This window comes from Sciurus vulgaris (genome assembly GCF_902686455.1).
Source record: "Sciurus vulgaris genome assembly, contig: HiC_scaffold_442_arrow_ctg1, whole genome shotgun sequence".
In the NCBI taxonomy this organism is placed as follows: Eukaryota; Metazoa; Chordata; class Mammalia; order Rodentia; family Sciuridae; genus Sciurus; species Sciurus vulgaris.
Window position 1 is genome coordinate 5,011,348 of NW_027632595.1, and position 18,783 is coordinate 5,030,130.

Here is an 18,783-nt window from a genome sequence, read left to right on the forward strand (position 1 = left end):
AAATCTTGTCCTTTTTATGGGTTTTATTCTCCCCTTCTCTCCCCCTTATCTCTTTCCTTCCTGCCTAAGGGATTAGGCCTGGTTTTGCAAGTGAGATGTAAAAAGTGAAAACTGGATGGGACAGGGGGAGGGCCAAAGTGATTCAGGCAGGTAAGGGCCCAGGGGGCATTAATCAGCATCTTCCTGTATGTAGTCTCTGACAAGGGCAGGTAAATTTGGTTATCAATGGTTTCTGCAGGTCCTTGACATTCCATTGTCCCAGGGCAATCTCCAACTTCCAGAGGCAGATGGCTTTCCTAGCCTCCATTTCGTTGATCTGACCAGATCCCCTATTTCTACACTAACTGCCTGTCCCCAATTCTGGCTTCACTAGTACTACCACACTTGTATATACTTCAGACATTTTGCTCAAGAAATACAGCATCAGATAGCACAGTATTAATCTCATCATACATGCAATTGATACCGCCGTTTACCGGTGACCAGTTCTGCTCCTTCTAATGTTGAAGATTGAACACTAGAGAAGCATGCCAAGGCAAGCATATTAAGCAGGTTTTATTTAAAGCTAATGATGCAGACATCTCCCAGCAGGAAAAAGGGGGCCATGGCTGATGTTCTAAAGTCCCAAGAAGTGAGCCACCCTACATCTTTTATAGGTTAAATTCTCTTTTGTTCTCCAGTTCTCTCCCCCCTTAACTCTCCTTTCTGCCTACCTGACTAGGCCTGGTTTTACATTAAGTGAGAAGGCATGGGCAGGGGGAGGGCCAAGGTGATTCAGGCAGGCAAGGGCCCAGGGGGCATTAATTAGCAGCTCCTTGCTTGCAGTCCTTGATAAAGGCAGGTAAATTTGGTAATCAATGGGCTCTGGAGCTCCTTGACATTCCATTCTTCCAGGGGCAGTGTCCAACTTCCAGAGGCAGATGGCTTCATGGCTTCATTTCCTTGAATTGACCCGATTCCCTATTTCTACACTAACTACCTGTCCTTAATTCTGGCCTCACAATCACCGTTTTACATTTGAACATTACCTGAATCACTTAAACCATCCATGTTTTTAGGCCATTATTCATAGGCTGCATGAAAGCTTGCAGAACAGCCATATCCGGACATATTGTTCTTCTCAATGTTTGGGTTCCTAATAGTTTTCAGCTATCATTAAAATAATCTGTAAAATATAAAGACATTAACCAAAGGAGTAAAACCAAAGAGTGATGGTAGAGGAAGTACTTTTTATTGGGAAAGGATTACTATTCCCTCCCATTGTTATCCAATAAGACCAGTCTTCCTTATAATCCTGTTTCCTTAGTGTAAACTCTGACCTTGAATTGTTCGGACCTCTGTCTCCTTAGCCTCCCTGTGTCTCTCATGCCTACTCAGCTCTCCTTGTGTTGTAGTTGTGCTGAATCTGGGCAGCTGAGAAGCAGTACCCCCTTCTGTCCACCCCCACTAGCATTTGAAGAGGTACCAGAGGTGGCCAGACTGAAGCTCAGTTGAGGAACAGGACTGAGCAGCAGGGAGCAGTGCAGCCACCTGTGAGAGAATAGTGCTCAGGCCACTGCCCTGCCTCCTCTAAGACACAGTGACTCCATATTGCTTTCTGAAAATGATGAAATTTTATCTATATGTGTAAGGCCCCCAAAAAGGAAACCCCAACTCTGTCCCATGGATCCACAGCAACCCCAATCAACCGCAGGAGGCGTCACTTGATGCAAACCACAAGAGGTGTTTATTCCAGTGTGCTGGGACCCGACTCGTGACTCACACAGGAGTCCAGGAGTTGAGTCCCTACCAGAAAATCTTGTAGGTTTATAAAGGCAGAAACCACACATCGGGAGGGGTCGCACATGAAAGGGAAAAGGGGAACAAAGCTGCCGGGAAATTTCAAAGGGGGTCTGGGTTTGCTGATAACATACATGTTTCACAATGTTTTATAACAGGGAGTAGATTCTGGTCAATAGTTTCCGGTAATCCTACTGTTTGAGCACTATATGGCTATCTGGTTCAATTTACCCTTTTACTCCCTGTTTGGGGTTGATTCCTGGAACAGCTTTAAGGGCTTTGTTCCCGTCACTGGGAGGAGACCTTAGGGAGTTGAGATAAAATAGACAGCTTAAAAAAATGTCCATTCTTTCATATGCAGCATCTGGTTTGAGGTTCCCTATCGACAGGATGAGAGCTGGGTGTGTTGAGAACATGGTGATATCTGTGCAGCTAACTGTCTTAATCACCAGGATGCAGGCAGTTGTGACTGGACCCTCAAGAGCTAATACAGCACAAACAGGACTGCTGGGTCCCCTGTGCTTATTGAGATTGTTAAGAGATATTAGTCTGAGGAATGTGCAGCTGCCTAGAAACCCTATCTATCAAGGACAGGGGGGTCTAACCCCAACTGATCTCTTGCATAGTTCAACCCTTCCCTCCTCCCTTCTTCCTCTAGGACCCTTCAGTTCTGGTGGGACCCAATGAGAATCAAATAGGTTGGCAGGACCCAACCAGAGGAGGACTAAGTTTAGCTGTTCAAATGTTAACTAATAACGTACAGGTCTTTGTGTGTGAATGCTTGGAAATCTCTTAAATAGAGGGCTTTCTCATCCCTCAGGGCCGCTCCCTCCCCCCAGTCATTGTATCAGTCTGAGGGTCTGGTTGCAGTCCAGGCTAGGGCTTGCTTTAATAAAACCTCATTGTGTGATTTGCATTACCATGTGTTCACTTTGATTCTCCGGGGATTAGTCGGAATGGAACCCGAACAGGTGTAGTACAGCTGTTTAGATGATTTCTATTTCTATAGAATCATTAGTCTATCAGGTCATGTGGTTTATCTTCCAGGTGAGAGAATGTCATTGACTACATGGTCATACAACAGAAAATAGATTATTCTAGATGAGAAGTTGATCCTTGGAACTATGAACTTAATGTAATTTGAGTTGGAAACTTGTGCTAGGAGTCAGGGGATACTGATCCAGAAATTGTGCAAGATAAGGAGACAAGGGCCCTCAGAACTGACTTCCTTCTCCATACAGTGAGCAGCTTCCCCCTCATGCTCTCAAAGGCCCTTCTTCCTTTTGGAGTTGGTGGCTCCTCTCTCTTCCCATGGAGATTGGTCTCTGGCAGACATTTCAGCAGCACCTGGACAGAAGGAGACTGGGTCAAGTTGTGACAGTGCTTAGTCTAGAACTGCATGGCTTCCTGGGGACACTGTGAAAATCTGGTTTCTTCTTCAGAGAGCACTTAAACAGTAATAATCACAGAAAAGGTAAATTAGAAGTTATCATATGACTGAATTGTTAGGCAAAATGGTGCTAGAAGGTGCCACATCCTCTGAATATTATATGTCTGCAAGGGTATGTGGTCAGAAACTAAGGATGCGGTGGTCAGAACTAGAAGCCTGGCAATGAGGCCATGATTGGGGTAGAAAATCCTGACCACCTCATTGTGAGAAGCTGTGACTTCCCTCACCTTGCTCTTAGAGTGCAAGGGATACTGCAGGCATGCCTGGAAAGTTATTTGTGGCAGAGGAGCATAGAGTCATGTGTTTTCTGGTGTGACTTGCTAGATGTAATTCTCCAAAATGAGCCTGAAGATCCTGCCTCAGATATGGGGTGATTTTAGATGGTGAACAGTTGGTGAGCTTTTTATTTAGTATTTCTATGGAATTTTGAAATGAATTTTTATTTGAGGCAAGTAGTACACATTTTGATTGACAATTGCCATTGACAGCTGTGATTTTAAATATATTTTTGTAAGTATTACAGGTAAGGTTAATTAAGAAAAATAAGTAAACAAAAATAATATAAGTGCCAAAATTGCAAAGTTGACATGGAAATAAATGGAAATGGTATGGAAACCTCTAGAAGACATGAGTAGGCAGGAATCTTCCCAAACTCCGCAACAAACTGATTGGTGCAGGGTCTCTTTGAGTTGCAGTCAGTGACTCTTCATCCTTCCTGCTTTCCCTCTTCCTCCTCTAGATCTGCAATAATCTTCTTGTACCTGAGGGTGACTAGCAATAATCTGGGAGGCCAAGATTGAATCAAAACACTTTGGAGACTGGATTTGGCTTCATACTCTAGCTCTACCACTTTGAAGGTCAGTGGCCTTGGGAAGGAAGATTTACTTTCTCTGAGCCCTGGTCTCCTCATCAATGAGGTGGGGATGTTCTGATCTCTGGGTTCTTGAACAGTGCCATGAGCTGACAAAGACAGAGACTTCACAGCTTTATGAAGTAAAGACAGTTGTTCCCCTGCAAATCATAGGGGAGTCTGGCCAGAGGGTGTTATCTTTCTACAGTATTTGTTTTCTCTTCTTCCAGAAGTAGCTCCTGATTTTAACTGGGCTCTCCCCCTGCAATTCACCCCATGTGGGGTGAGTGGGGCAGGTGACAAGACCTAAGAAGTCACAGCATGGAAGGTCCCTGAATAAGGAGACCCTTAGCCTGCCAAATTGGCTTGAGTTGGCCCAGACAGATTAGGAGGCCTACAAATGACTGGTAGGAAGTAAGCATGGAAAGCTTATTGTCATCTATTGTCTACAGGGGAGGCCATAAAATGGAAAGGGAACTGAGAAAGGAAAAGACATTGGATCACTGAAACCTGCTGTGCCTGCTTTCAGAACTACCCACAGGGTTTTTACTTGTGAAAGAACACAACAACTTCTATTTATACATACTACTTTTGACTATGTTAAAATTGATTTTCTGTCACTTGAAATCAAGAGTATTGGCAGACCTATTATTTTTTTTCAATTCCCTTTTGTAATGGAGGGAAAAGAGAATGATAGCAGGGAACAATGAAAGATTAAGTCTCCAAAACAATCAAATAACCCAATTAATAAATGTGTAAATAAATTAAACGGACACTTCTCAAAAGAAGAAATACAAATATATGACCAAGAAATATATGAAAAATTGTTAAATATCTTTACCAATTAGGGAAAGGAAAATCAAAACTATATTGAGATTTTACCTCACATAAGACAGAATGGCAGTCATCAAGAATAAAAACAAAAAATGCTTCAGAGAATGTGGAGAAAAAGAAAAACTTTCATACATTTGGGAGGAAAGTAAGTTAATACAACCACTATGGAAATAATATGGATGCTCCTCAAAAGACTGGGTGTGAAACCACCATATGCTCCAGCAGAACTGCTCTTTGCTATTTAACCTGAAGAATTGAAGTCATCATGCTACAGTGGAACAAACACATATACACATGTTTATAGCAACACAGTTCACAATAGCCAAAATATAAAACCAGTGTATTGTCCATCAATAGATGAATGGATACAGAATATATATATATATTACACAATATATATATATACACAATGTAGTTTTACATATCCATAATGATAACTGAACTTAAGTCTTTGCAAGAAAACAGATGGAACTGGCGACCATGTTAATGGAAATAAGTCAAACCCAGAAGGTTAAGGATTATATGTTATATATGTAAGCTAGAGAGAAAAAAAGAAAGCAAAGCAGGTTGTAAATCTAAAAATCAAAGGAAGATCAGTAAAGAAAAAATGACAAAGGGGTGGGATGTAGGGAGGGAGGAGGGAAGTGCTGGCGTACAGGGGCACCTGGCTCTCCTTGCAGTGCTTGACAGAGTTCCACTGAAGGATGATTGTGAAAGAATGGACTTTTTTTTACGCTGTCTGTTTTATCTCAACTCCCTAAGGTCTCCCTCCCAGTGATGGGAACAGAGCCCTTAAAGCTGTTCCAGGAATCAGCCCCAAACAGACAGTAAAAGAGTAAATTGAGCCAGATAGTCAGATAGTGCTCAAACAGTAGGATTACCAGAAACTATTGACCAGAATCTACACCCTGTTGTAAAACATTATGAAACATGTTGTATGTTATCAGCAAACCCAGACCCCCTTTGAAATTTCCCGGCAGCTTTGTTCCCCTTTTTTCCTTTTTCCCCCCTTTTCACCCTTTCATGTGCAACCCCTCCCTATGTGTGGTCTCTGCCTTTATAAACCTACAAGATTTTCTGCTAGGTACTCGACTCCTGGACTCCTGCGTGAGTCACGAGTTGGGTCCCAGCGTGCTGGAATAAACACCTCTTGTGGTTTGCATCAAGTGACGCCTCCTGCAATTGATTGAGTTTGCCATCGATCCATGGGACAGAGTTGGGGTTTCCTTTTTGGGGGCCTTACAATTGCAAAGACTCATCCTAAACGGATTGCATGCCAGATGTATGCCTTCCTAGATTGGATGTTATTCTGGGGAGTTTTCCTAATAATATATTACTCACTTCAGTCTGGGGATCTTGCTAGAGGTGATGGGAATAATTCTACAAATTTCCAGAAAAATATCATGGAGACAAAACACATGTTGAAACCCTGTGATGTTAACCTCACTACAGAAGAATGTTTTTATTATGTTAAAAATCAAACACTGCATTTACTGGCACAGCCAGAATCTGTTGGGGTACAGAAACTTATAGATAATAATATTTCCCCAAGTTCTAAGCACAAAGCACCTCCCACAGTAGCTACTAGATATGGAACAGCTTATTTTATCAATGGCAAGCCCTGGTACCCCCCTAAAGGCAAGCCCTTAGAGAAGGTAGATATAGATCTCCCCCTGTCTCCTACAGGGTGGTTTAATCCAGATGATGGTTTTGTTTATGTGTGGTGGTGAGGTAAAAGAATAAGGTTTCACAACATTCCTTCCTTCCTACAAAGAATATGTCACCCCTATAATAAATGTTGGTACACAATAACCATTGGGACCACTGCCCTACTGTAGCCCTTAACTCAGCAATTTAGATATTAACCAGATGGACCTAGTAGAAATGGTCACGTGAGATTACTTGTCTATTGCTTTAACCACGAGAATAATAAGAATAGTCTTAGGTCACATAGAGTTTAGATATTAAGGAAATAAACATTGTATTAGCTCATTGACGTAGTTATATATGCTTAAAACAATTGTGATTAGGTAAGGATGATCTGTAAGGTTACTGTTTTCTCATAATCTTTCAGTTCCCTTTTAAGAACAATACCTGCATATGCTTTGGAAACTTCTTTTATTAATCACAAGCCTGTCATCAAAGCCTGAAAAAAAATGAATATAAACCTAACCTTCCCCAGAATAAAGTGGGATTGATTGCACCAGAACTAGAGTCTGTGTCTTTCATTCTCCATCCATCGCTGATGCTGTCTCCCTGTGCCCGGTTTACCAGTGTGGAACACATGGACTCCTGCTAGGGCTGGACCCCGGCACTGGGGATTGATATTAGCCAAATAATATTATATTTTGTGCATGTACAAATATGTAACAACAAATTCTAGCATTATGTACAACTGAAACCAGTCTTAAAAATCAGAATTGGGTCCTTTTTCCTCCTGCATTGAAGTTTAAACACCCAAGAAGTGCCAAGGCAAGAAAAAAGTTTCATTTAATGAATAGAATGGAGAGAGAGAGAGAGAGAGTTCTCTGGAAAGAAGGAGTCCAGTGCTGATGCCCAAATGAGTGGGGGTGAAATTTCCCTTTACAAATTCTAGGTTTCCTTTGTTCTTATGTCCCCTCCTCCTCTTATCTAGCCTCTGTGGCCAAAGATGACCAAAAGGGCAGGAAGAGAGCCAACAAGGTGGTGATTGCTTTTGTTGGAAGATGTGATCCTTCGTCTCCTCCAGGGGCTGTCAGCAATCAGTTGGTGGTGAGTGATATCTACCCATCTCCCTTTCTTTGGTAATCAGCTATTTGCTCTTTGCCCTGGTCTCACAACTATAATGTACCAATAAAAAATGTGACAAAAAATTTTAAGTCCATACAAGCTTCGAGAATGACCTAATACTGGCCACATGTTGAAGCATGACTTTAGACAGTCCCAGAGACATGTGTCTGCCTTCATGAATCACTCCCTCTTCAAAGAAGGTTAAAAGTTACATTTTGCTACTGGGCTGGTATGTAGATGAATATAATCCAGAACAGAATGTATTTATATATTTTTCTTAAGATTTCAATATAAAACATTTACATTCAGTGTAGGCACGCTGCCTACCATCAACTCTGAAAGTGCTTGCTTTTTTTCTATATTATAAATTACATTATTGTCAGTGAGCATACATTTGAAACCAAAAATATGCTTTCTATTTTAAGGAAATAATTTTTCACTGCATCTACAGTGCATATTAAAACCACATCAACTGAGGCATATTTCTTGAGTAAATAGAACAGGTATAGCCCTGTGGATTCCTGTTGGTGGGGTGTCAGAGCAACAAACACTTCTGATTGGTCAAATGTAGTTGCTGTTTTATTGGGCCAAACAGGAAGGAAGGGAGGAGCTCAGAGCACTGCTCACCTTTAAGTGGCTAAATGCAGTTTTCTTATTGGACCCAGCATTGGTCAGAACCCATGTGCTGGAGACTGCAGGCAGGAAATGATCATCATATGAAATCATGCTTGTTGTACAGTGTAGAGGCTTCCCCTTTGTACTGGTAAATCTCTAGCATGAAATGCATCACATGTAAATCTTTGCAAAATTAATGAAAAATAATGTATATCTCGTAGAGTCACCTAAAACCTGGCCTCAAGAAATATGAATGATGAGAATCCTGGCATCATTGACCATTTGCATGTTGCAGTGGGAAACAAGGGCACTTGATGCTCAGAGGTGGGTCCAAATTTATCTTCTGGTAAACCTATCTGCTAGAGTGTGAGAAGGGTAAAGACACTCCTAGTGTTTACCTCTATTCTTACACTTTCTACCTTTGACTCTTCCTGAAAGAGTTGTAGACTGAGGACCCTGAAATCTTGACAGTGTATCTGGAGCAAGATCATTGCAGATCATGAGAATTTTCAAATGTTTAATGTTACAGAACTGGTGACTTCTGTGAAATTGAGACGGTGAAAAGGTTCCTCTTCAAACCCCAATTCTTGTGACCAAGTCAGAAAGACTTCAGAACTGTCACTCAGAGTAATAGAAATGTGTTTATTGAAGAGATAGGACAAGGGAAAAGGACACTCTGGAGGAAGAGAGTCAGTCCTCTCAAAAATGAGAGAGTCTGTGTGCTTCTTCTGCACTCTAGTTTCATTAGAGAGTCCTAGAGAAGTTTCCGGATAGTCCCAACAATGTCCACATCTTGAATTTTGACTGACAGCTTAATGATTTCAGACTGTCAAATCCCCACTGCCACAACAATCCTAGGTGACTTTCACCCATGCAGACGGTTTCTCATTGAATTCTTAACCAAAAATTCTTACAGATTATATGATTAGAAGTAATTGTCTTTATCATCATGAGTTTTGGCATCTGGCCTGAGAAAATGGTCACTAAAATCTCCCTTCCTTATCAACATTATATCAGGACTATATTTCTCCTGCAGGAAACTGATAGTTTTCTGAGAAATATGACATATCATGTCCACTTAGGCCTGGCAGGGTTGCAGGTAAATTGCTTCTTCAAAAAGAAAGCAAGTGGGAATCAGCACAGTGGGCCAACTTTATAAAATTATTCTCTTAAATTCATGTGCTCACATCTGTATGTCCCCTATCATTTAAGAAGAAATAGTTCTGCCTAAGTTATACTATGATTGAATGGGTTTCTAAGAGTGGGTCCCAGACCAACTAAGTTTCACCAGAGAACTTGATAGCAATGCAGATTCTCAAGCCACACCCCAGACCTACAGTATCAGATGCTGGGGATCCTAAGTTTCATGATCTCTCCAGGTACACAGTTGCATTTGGCCACCTGTTTTGGTCTTTCCTCCAAGAACACGATCTTTTTCACCACTTTGAGAAACACCTTTTTTATGATGATCTCACTGACTGACACTGCAGGCAGACATGCTTCCAGTGTTAGTCAATTTCAGCCCAGGTAGACAGACCCTGAGATACAAAAGGCTGCACAAGCTGTTCCCTAGCACCCAGGAGTCCAGAGAATCTTGTTGCAGTGTCCCCCTTAAAATCCACAACCACACCCAAGATTAATAGTCAAAACCCTGTAAATGTTTTGACCTTTACTTCTGTTCCAGAGGTGGAAACATGAGCTAATCTGTTGTTTAAGAAGCTCTAAAACCCGTGTCACTGCGCTGTGATCATGATTGGGAGGACTAAGATTGAAAGGACCACGTTTTTCCTGTATGGAAGATCCTGGGTCATGGTGTGCAGATCCCTGCAGTTTCCCATTGAGACCACTAGATGCTGAGAGTGCACTTTCCTGCAAAAACTGAAGGGCACTCTGCAATCAGATTTCTGGCTCCTCTGAGCCCCATCAGAGTCCCTAAAATGTCAGTACAATTTTACTGAGGACAATTTTACTGTGGTGTCCAGGAAGTGATGTGCAGTCAGGGGCATTGACTGGAGGAAGCAATGACCTTGGCACTGCAGCAGAAAAATCCTTTACAATTTTACAGGTCCTAGTCTCCATGCAAATTAGGCTGACCATGTTCCCATAGTTCTTAGTCCTGGGGGAGGCAGAGCTCTGGTCACAGGCCCTGATAATACCAATGAGTAGGAGAGGTCATAAAGTCATGACAGGCCATTTTATTCTCATTGGGAAGTCTAATATGATAGTAAGAACACCCAGGAAAGAAAATGACCTGCCCTTTATGATGCTTTAAAGTGTTCATTGGGAAGGTAACTGAGGAAATGGAAAGAAAACTAGCATTTGAAACACCAGTCCAAGTATAGCTCTACTATACACTATTCTGGGATTTTGTCTGCTCCTGTTCCTCTTCTGTGACCCAAGTTTGCAGCCATGATTAAAGAAATTATGTGCAATAGAAATAGTGCTTGCAGAATTCCCACTTTCCACGTGTAGCAACCTTTCCTCCCCTCCCGTCTCTTGCAGCCCTTCCTATTCCTCAGTACAAAGATAGGGAAGGCCTAACAGAAAAAAGAGGACTGGGTGGGCTCCCATGACCCAGACCCAGGAACTTGGGCTATGGATGCAATTGCCCTGGCTCTTTGAGAAGCTTTGCAAGTTTTTCATTCTTTTAAGTGTACCTGAGGTTTGTTTTAATCTGGTATGGTATGATTTGACACTCAAAGACTTCTACAGTTTCCATAAACAGTTGTGCCAGGCAATATGGGAAGCACAAGGGTTGTTCAGGATGCACAGAGTGTGGAAGTTGAGGGAGGACTTGGGAAAAAGACTTTATTTGTTCAGGAAGAAAAGAGGAGGCAGCATAAGCAGGCTTAGGATTAGTATGTTTCAATAATTTCAGTGGGCTCTAGTACACAAGGACCATCCCTTGTTCTCCAGTACTTGGGCTTGGTATGATTAAGGCAATCAAATAATGGCACAAGAGGTTGGAAGACCAATAGGAAGGGAATTGGTGGTGTGGGAACTGGATCGGTTTGTGTAAGGTAAACATGCTGGAGAGATGGCTGACTCTCTAGGTATTAGCTATCTCCAGGAAGGCATGTCCTGGGTGCAGTGTCATATGTCTGGAATCCAAATGACTCAAGGAACTGAGGCAGGAGGCCAGTCTGGGCCATTTGATGAGACCCTGCTTTAAAATAAAATTTAAATAGGGGCTAGGGATATAGTTCAGTTGTGGGTGAGTTGTAGAATGCTTCTGAGTTTAATCTGAATAACCACCCCCAATGCGCATGCACACACACACACACACACACACACACACACACACACACACACAAACAGCTTAGGAGGCCATGCCCTTCAGGGTCAGAAGAGCCCCAATGTCAAAGATATAGTGTACCAACAATAAATGGCACGGTTAATGGAAGTAGTTTCCCAGAAAGGAAGAAAGTGTAACTCTGCAGGTGCTTCTAGCAAGCCTGCTCTCTGGTGCCTCTAGTCCAGGACCTGTGTTTATGGTCTTTCAGATCACATACTTCAGACTCCAGACTCCTGAGTGACTGCAGAGCATGAGGAGTCTGTCATTTCAATGGAGAACCTTCCAGTTTGAAATAAAGCTTGGCCAGTAGAGCAGAGAATGCAGATACTCATCAACAATCTGTCCATTTATCCTCAATCTGGAATGAGCTCAGGATGCTTGGGACAAGAACAGACTTCTCAGAGAGAAGAGGGTAGTGAGCAGGATTTGCAAGATATTGTTTCTCACTGGATTTTATATTTTCTCTAATTGCAACTTTGAAGAGGAAGTGAAGCATCAAGTGGACCACTCTGAATGTAAGGGTTCAGAAGAAGTCAATGGTTTTTTTGTTTTTGCAGCTGGCATGAGAACTTCCCAGGTCACCAGCTCCAGTATGGGGCAGTGGATTCCAGTAGCTCTTTTTTTCCCTTACTCAACTACTATAAACAATCATTGTTCTTGAAGCACTGGGGACAAAATAATGAACAAGAAAAGACCCAGTGCCTTTCCAATTAGCATTGATGATCTATACCAGGGTTTCTGATCTTCAGCATGATTAATGTGAGAGACCAGATGCTTCTTTGTGTTGAGGGACTTCCCTGTTTATGATGATGTGTTTAGTAACATCCATGGTCCCTGCCTGATAGGTAACCTAGCATAGACATCTGCAATTTTTGATAGTTAAAAATGTCCATAGAAAGGCCCAATTCCCCCTTGATGTGACCACTGCCCCTACTGACAACTGAGGCAGACAGCTAAGTTCACACCTGCAGTGGAGTTTGCACAGATGTCTCTGTGACTACATGAGGTCTGCTCAGGAGTCTGCTACTGCTCACAGAGTCTGGATTAGCAGGATTTGCAGTGGGTTTTAGTATATGTCTGTTGTGAGACAGTTATTGACCAAAAGCTACCAAATAAAACCCTGGTCAAGAGAGACTCCATCTTAATATCATGGTGGGTTATCATGGAGACATTTCAGTGGCAGCAAAAGCCAGAACTCAGCAGAGGTATCTGAGAATAATTTAAAGACTAAAATGGTCTTCCCTGTTATTCCCTTTCAGACTGTCCTTCACCTTGAAATAACACCAAGGTGAGAGGATGAGACTATTGGTGACAGGCCTGCATCCTAAAGATTATTTTTACATAAAATTCCAAGTCTTCCTGTGTCTCTGTAGCCCCTAAATAGGAGGCAAAGAGTGTAAATGGCTTTATTTGTGACTGAAGCAGGAGTGAGCCTCAGCTTTTGCCAAATTTACCCCAACATTTGTTAAAGGCATATGTGTCTGCTTCCCATAACATCTCACAGAATGGTACCATGTGATTCTGGAATCCAGTACAGAAGTTACTCTCAACAACCCTGCTTGTCCATCCCCCTGTTGAGCTGAGTTTTTTTCTCTGTTCCTCTGTGCATTATTGATAGGTACATTAATAAAACTGTTATGATTCAGATATGAGGTGTCTCCCAAAAGCTCATGTGGGAGACAATGCAAGAGGTGAAATGTTTGGGATATGAGAATCTTACCCTAGTGATTTAATCCTCTTGAATAAAATAACTGGGTTTTGTTTATGAACTCTTCTTTCTTATTCTCTCATAATGTATGGAACATTCAAAAATGTGGAATAGGAAGTTCTACCAGCAATCTCCCTATGCATGCATATAGACATTTCATTCTTTGCTATCAGACTGTGGTTTTGTGACTCCCTTTCCTCCATGGCAATTCTCAAGGAGCTAATTGCTACTCTGGTGTTCTCTCACTGCTCCCTGCAGATAAGCTTTATAGCACTAATTATACTGTTCTGTAGATGTCACTCTCAGTTTGCTTATATACTCTGCAAGGCTGTGGCTTCCTAGGGAGGATAGAATAAGTCATTCTTGTGTATGAGTTCATTGCTGAGTGAAATATATAAGTGCTGTCTGTTTAGCTAAATATTTCCCAAGGATAAGATCAAAAATCTTAGATTGGGACCACAGTGCTGGACAGTAGAATAATGAGTTTCAGATATTATCAGATTCAGTTGTACCAAAAGTATAAAATGTTCAAGTATTCCACATAAATAAGAAGAGGGAGAAAAATAATGACAGAAACAGAAAAACCTGCATTTAAGCTTGTCTACATTGAAGTAACTTTGATAGTTGCCATTATATTATTTTTTACATAAAACACTTATTTTAGACATATAATAAAGCTATTATAGGATCTGCTAATTTACAGCAAGCAACTGCATACAGATAACAAATGTAACAACTTGCTACTGATCAGCATACAGCATTCAAAGCAAACAGGCATGAGAAAATGCATGTTTGTGCAGCATTGAAACCATATGAACAATATATTGCAGGGCAGGTGGAGGGATGGAGGGAAATACTGTATATAAAACATCAGAGTTCCCCAATGCTTTAAATATAGTGCATTACAGCAAGAATGGTAAGAATAGAAATAACAGATCTATATACCTACCTAATTCAAAGTTTCCTGGTAGGTCTTTCAGTGGTAAACCAGTTGAGTATCTTCTGTAATTATTGTGTAATAACAACTTACTGAACTCAGCCTTAAAACTCCCTAGATATAAATAATGAATAATTTGGTACTTTTCCTCTTATAATAAATTATGCTTATAAGTTTTATTATGAGCATATACAGTACTGATCAATGTTAAAAAATTTTGTATTTAGAAACATAAAACTATAGTTAATAAAGAAGTATTAAATATTTATATAAACACAACGTATTAGGAAACCTTTAACTAGGAAAATACAAATATTTAAGGGATCTCATTGTGGGATATTTTTTCTTGGGGCCTGATGGCTTCTGCACACTATATGGCCCACTGGGTGCAGGTTGGGTGAGACAGTGCCTGGGTGACTATACCCCAGCATAGCTGGTACAGGGCTTGGGCTGTCTGCACCAGGAAGCTCTCGACCTTGGAACATGTCTTCAACCACCCATAGGAAACAATTATAACAGCTGCAATGCACAAATATCCAAACCCTGTGAACTTCAATGTAGTTGGAATTGATATGCTGGACAGACATATAGATCCCTCTGGAAAGCTGTGCAGCCACAGACTTCTCAACATACAGTGGGGAATTCCTTCCTTCCCTGAAGTCTCATATTGGTGCAGCAAGAATCAAAACAACTGCAAGAATATTCTGTAGTTGATCCTGTAGAGAAAACAATGGAACTTAAAACTACTAATATTCCTTTACAAATATTTCAGGGGACAAGAAACTTACATAAAAATTACATCCTTAATACACAGAAAAGACAGTTCTGATTCAGGAAACCATCATCTCTGTGCAGGGAGTCAGCCTTAGCAGTTACCTGGAAGGGTTGATGGCAAGCATGATATCTTCCAATGCTGGTAAAGTCTAAGAAGCAATGGAATGGGTAATATATATATTAAATGCTGAGATCAAAGTGTTGACAGCTTTGGCAAGAAGAAGCATAAGAATACTGATGGTGGTGGTAGCATTTATAGAGAAATAAAAAAGTCAGTATGTCTCAGGTCCCTAGGTCTCTCCAAGCAGACAATGTATTTATTTGTCATTAAAAACTACAACTATATCTTTGGTAGAATTTTAAAAATAATCTGGAGTAAGGCTATATGACTTTATATTCAAACAAAGATACAAGGCTTCTAAAATCCAAGGAATCATCTGAAGTTAGTAAGCTTGAAATGACTAATTTCTAAGATTCTAGTATTATTGTAAAAATTTAACAATTTTTTTAAAGAGTACTTGGGAAAATTGGTATTGACATTGAGTCTCCTTAAAATATAATTTTAACACTTTTCAGATTTTGGAACTGTACTTGACTCTGGACCAACCTCAGAACCAAGCAATATCACTTTGGTAATACAGAATAGAACAGCATGAGGGAACTCACTCTAAAAGGAGAAATCATATAGTTTTAAAATACATTCAACTGTATAAAATAACCTGCTATCCTAGAAACCATTGTTTTGATATGGTATTTAATGATAATTTTGGAGTGACAATTATTACTAAGTCTAAAATATGACTCCAACATAAATAATATGTTATTGTATTAAAGAGTACTGAATTGCTTTGCCAAAGTTTTGTAACTTAATAAAGGTATTACCTTCCTTGAATTTGATTTAGCATGCAGTACCCTGGGCTGGTTATGTTAACTAAAAACAGAAAAACGAAAAAAAAATCACTACCTGAGTTCTGCAGCAATCTTAGAACACTGGAACAGAACAGCTTTTCAGTTCTTTTAGCATTTCACATTTGCTAACTTATAAATGGCCATTGTCAAAATAATGGTTTTGAAATTGCTAATGAATGATATGTCAGGTTATTGAATATAAATAGTCATTGAGGTAATTGTGACTACAAAACATCTTTTGTTACTCAGAGAGCCTTACATCATTTAAAATTGCTCAGATAATGTCTTCATGTGAACTATAAAACCCAAGTACTTAAAGTTTTATGTTATATGGTTCCATTGTGAAGTTGTGGGGGCATTTTGTGAGAAAAAATGAATACTGGAGGGTGTGGAGTGTCCCAAATTAACCACTGAGTGAAGTTCACTGCAGGGTTTTTTTTTGTTTTTTTTTTTTATTCATTATAAATAAATGGGGTAAAACTTATTTCTCTGGTTGTATATGAAGTAGACTCATACTGTTTGTGTAATCATACATGTACATAGGGTAATGATGTTTGTCTCAATCTGTCCACTGCAGGTTTTAATTATGAGATATCCTCATTTATTTTTTCCAGAGTGGTTGTGATGTGAAAAACAATCCAAAAATATATTTTATTTAAAAATAAAGGTTTGGGGATATAGCTCAGTTTGTAGAGTACTTGCCTGTGAAGCAAAAGGCCCTGAGCTCAGTTCCTAGCATGGCAAAAAAAAAAAAAATATATGTATATATGTGTGTGTGTGTATATATATGTATATATATGTATATATACACACACACACATACATACATACATGCAAACATTTAGGTATTGAAATAGTCTTAGAATTTTTGAATTATACAAATAAGACCAGTATTGATATATGGAAAGGGGTATCACTGAGCAATATATGTGCAGAAGAGACATTTCTGACAGCTTTCTGATAGTTCTTAAAGATATTGATCAATATCATTATACGGCACAAATGTGATTCAATAATTGTGGCTCTACAAAATTTCTTAATTTTATGTTTCAACCTTAAATATTGTATACTGGTACATATTAAGTTTACTTTCTTGTATTATCTCCACATAACCTTTTATGTGATACATTAGAACATTCTAACTCAGTCTGCAAGACAATCCCCCTAGAGTTTTGCTTTTCTTTTTTATTCCCCTTCAGCAGTTGAACACTGAATCACATGAAATATTATGGCATTGATTATTTTAACAGAGTACTTTAGTCAAAGTCTATTTGGTAAACAATAATGAATGCTATATTTTCTCTTATAAAATATTATAGATGCTTCATTAATTGTAACATGTATGTGTTAAAGATGAACTATTATTCAAAACATTCACATGTCATACCCTGTCAAAAGAATTTAAATTATTTGTGAACAAGTTATATCAAGATCATATATAGAATGATATAATACAGGAAAGAGAAATTCAAAAAGGAAAAACATACAATTGTAATGGTATTAGTTCTGAAATAATCTATTATTATTATTATTATTTTTATAATTTTTTTTGTAAACAAATGGGATACTTGTTGTTTCTGTTTGTACATGGCGTACAGGCATACCATTTGTGTAATCATAAATTTACATAGGGTAATGTTGTTTGATTCATTCTGTTATTTTTTCCCTTACCCCCACCCCTCCCACTCCTCTTTTCCCTCTATACAGTCCTTCCTTCCTCCATACTTGCCCCCCTCCCTAACCCTAAATCTATTATTATTTAACAAGATAGTCACCAAGCTGAGGATATTTTCTTTTATAAGTATATCAGCTCTCTATTTTCTCTGTGAAATTCTGCATGTTTGATGAGTAGTCATTTAGGGCACAACAACTTAAAATATTCATGCTGTGGCTCTTATAGTAGATCAGCCTGCTCCACTTTAAGAACATTTTTTTGGATGTTTCCCAAATTTTTCCTACCAAAAGAAACTCATCCAAAATAATATAGGCCTTCTCAAAGTGAGAGATATCAAATTCATACACACACACTGCCAAAATACTTGACATGTAATTACACATAACAATGATTATTTCCAGGGAAATTACTTCATTGTTCTGATCTTCAGTAGCACAGAATAAAAGAGACTAGCATATTGTTTGTAAACCACTGAAGGAAACTGAACATTTTAGGTTTCCTTTTTAATTGTACTGGACAAATTCTTATAATGTTTTTCCTTCTCTTTGTCTGCCAGTGGGACTTATCATTTCTGCAGTCTAAATTTTCCCTGATAACTGATGAACAACATGAACTGTATGGCAACTGCTGGCCACAGACATGAAGGAGCTCAGCAAATGTGACTGAGAGGAAGCCCTTTTTGCCTTGCCAAGGAAGAGAAGATGTGTTCCTGTGGGGAGGCAGACTTCAAGAGATGGAACATCTGGCACAGTGAATTGCAATAAAAATGAGGATGGGTTTATGTGGGAAATATTTCTAATTAGAAAAAGAGGAAGAAGTAAGAAAGAGGGACAGGGCATTGGGATTTTATAGCATAGTACCAAGAAGTTTTGGGTATCATATGTGTTTAATTTCATGGATTTAATTTCATGGAAGTTTCATGGATTTTTATACCATTTGAATATAAAAAGAGAACTCTATAAACTTACTTCTTAGTGTGGCTGACCCTCTTCTTTCCTATCCCTAGCACATAAGCAAAAACAACAAGTCTAGGGAGATAGCTCAGTTGGTAAAGTGCTTGCCTTGAAAGCACAAGGTCCTGGATTCTATCCCCAGCACCACAAAAAAAAAAAAAAAAAAAAAAAAGAAAGAAACAACAATTGTGAACTCTGGACAAAGGAGCACAAGGAATCCTACCCAAAGGAATTA

The 18,783-nt window shown here is 39.6% G+C and overlaps 2 pseudogenes across 2 annotated transcripts in view; one reads left to right on the top strand and one right to left on the bottom strand.

The window, feature by feature from the left end:
* The window catches only part of LOC306652683 (5'-AMP-activated protein kinase subunit beta-2-like), a 1,102,880-nt pseudogene that overhangs the window by 241,690 nt on the left and 842,407 nt on the right, over positions 1 to 18,783 (bottom strand). The gene's annotated exons all lie outside the window — the stretch shown is intronic.
* Positions 12,825 to 15,633, top strand: LOC306652677 (PRELI domain containing protein 3B-like; annotated as a pseudogene). The gene is made up of 2 exons: positions 12,825 to 12,880; positions 14,701 to 15,633. The product of its transcript is annotated as a PRELI domain containing protein 3B-like (transcript).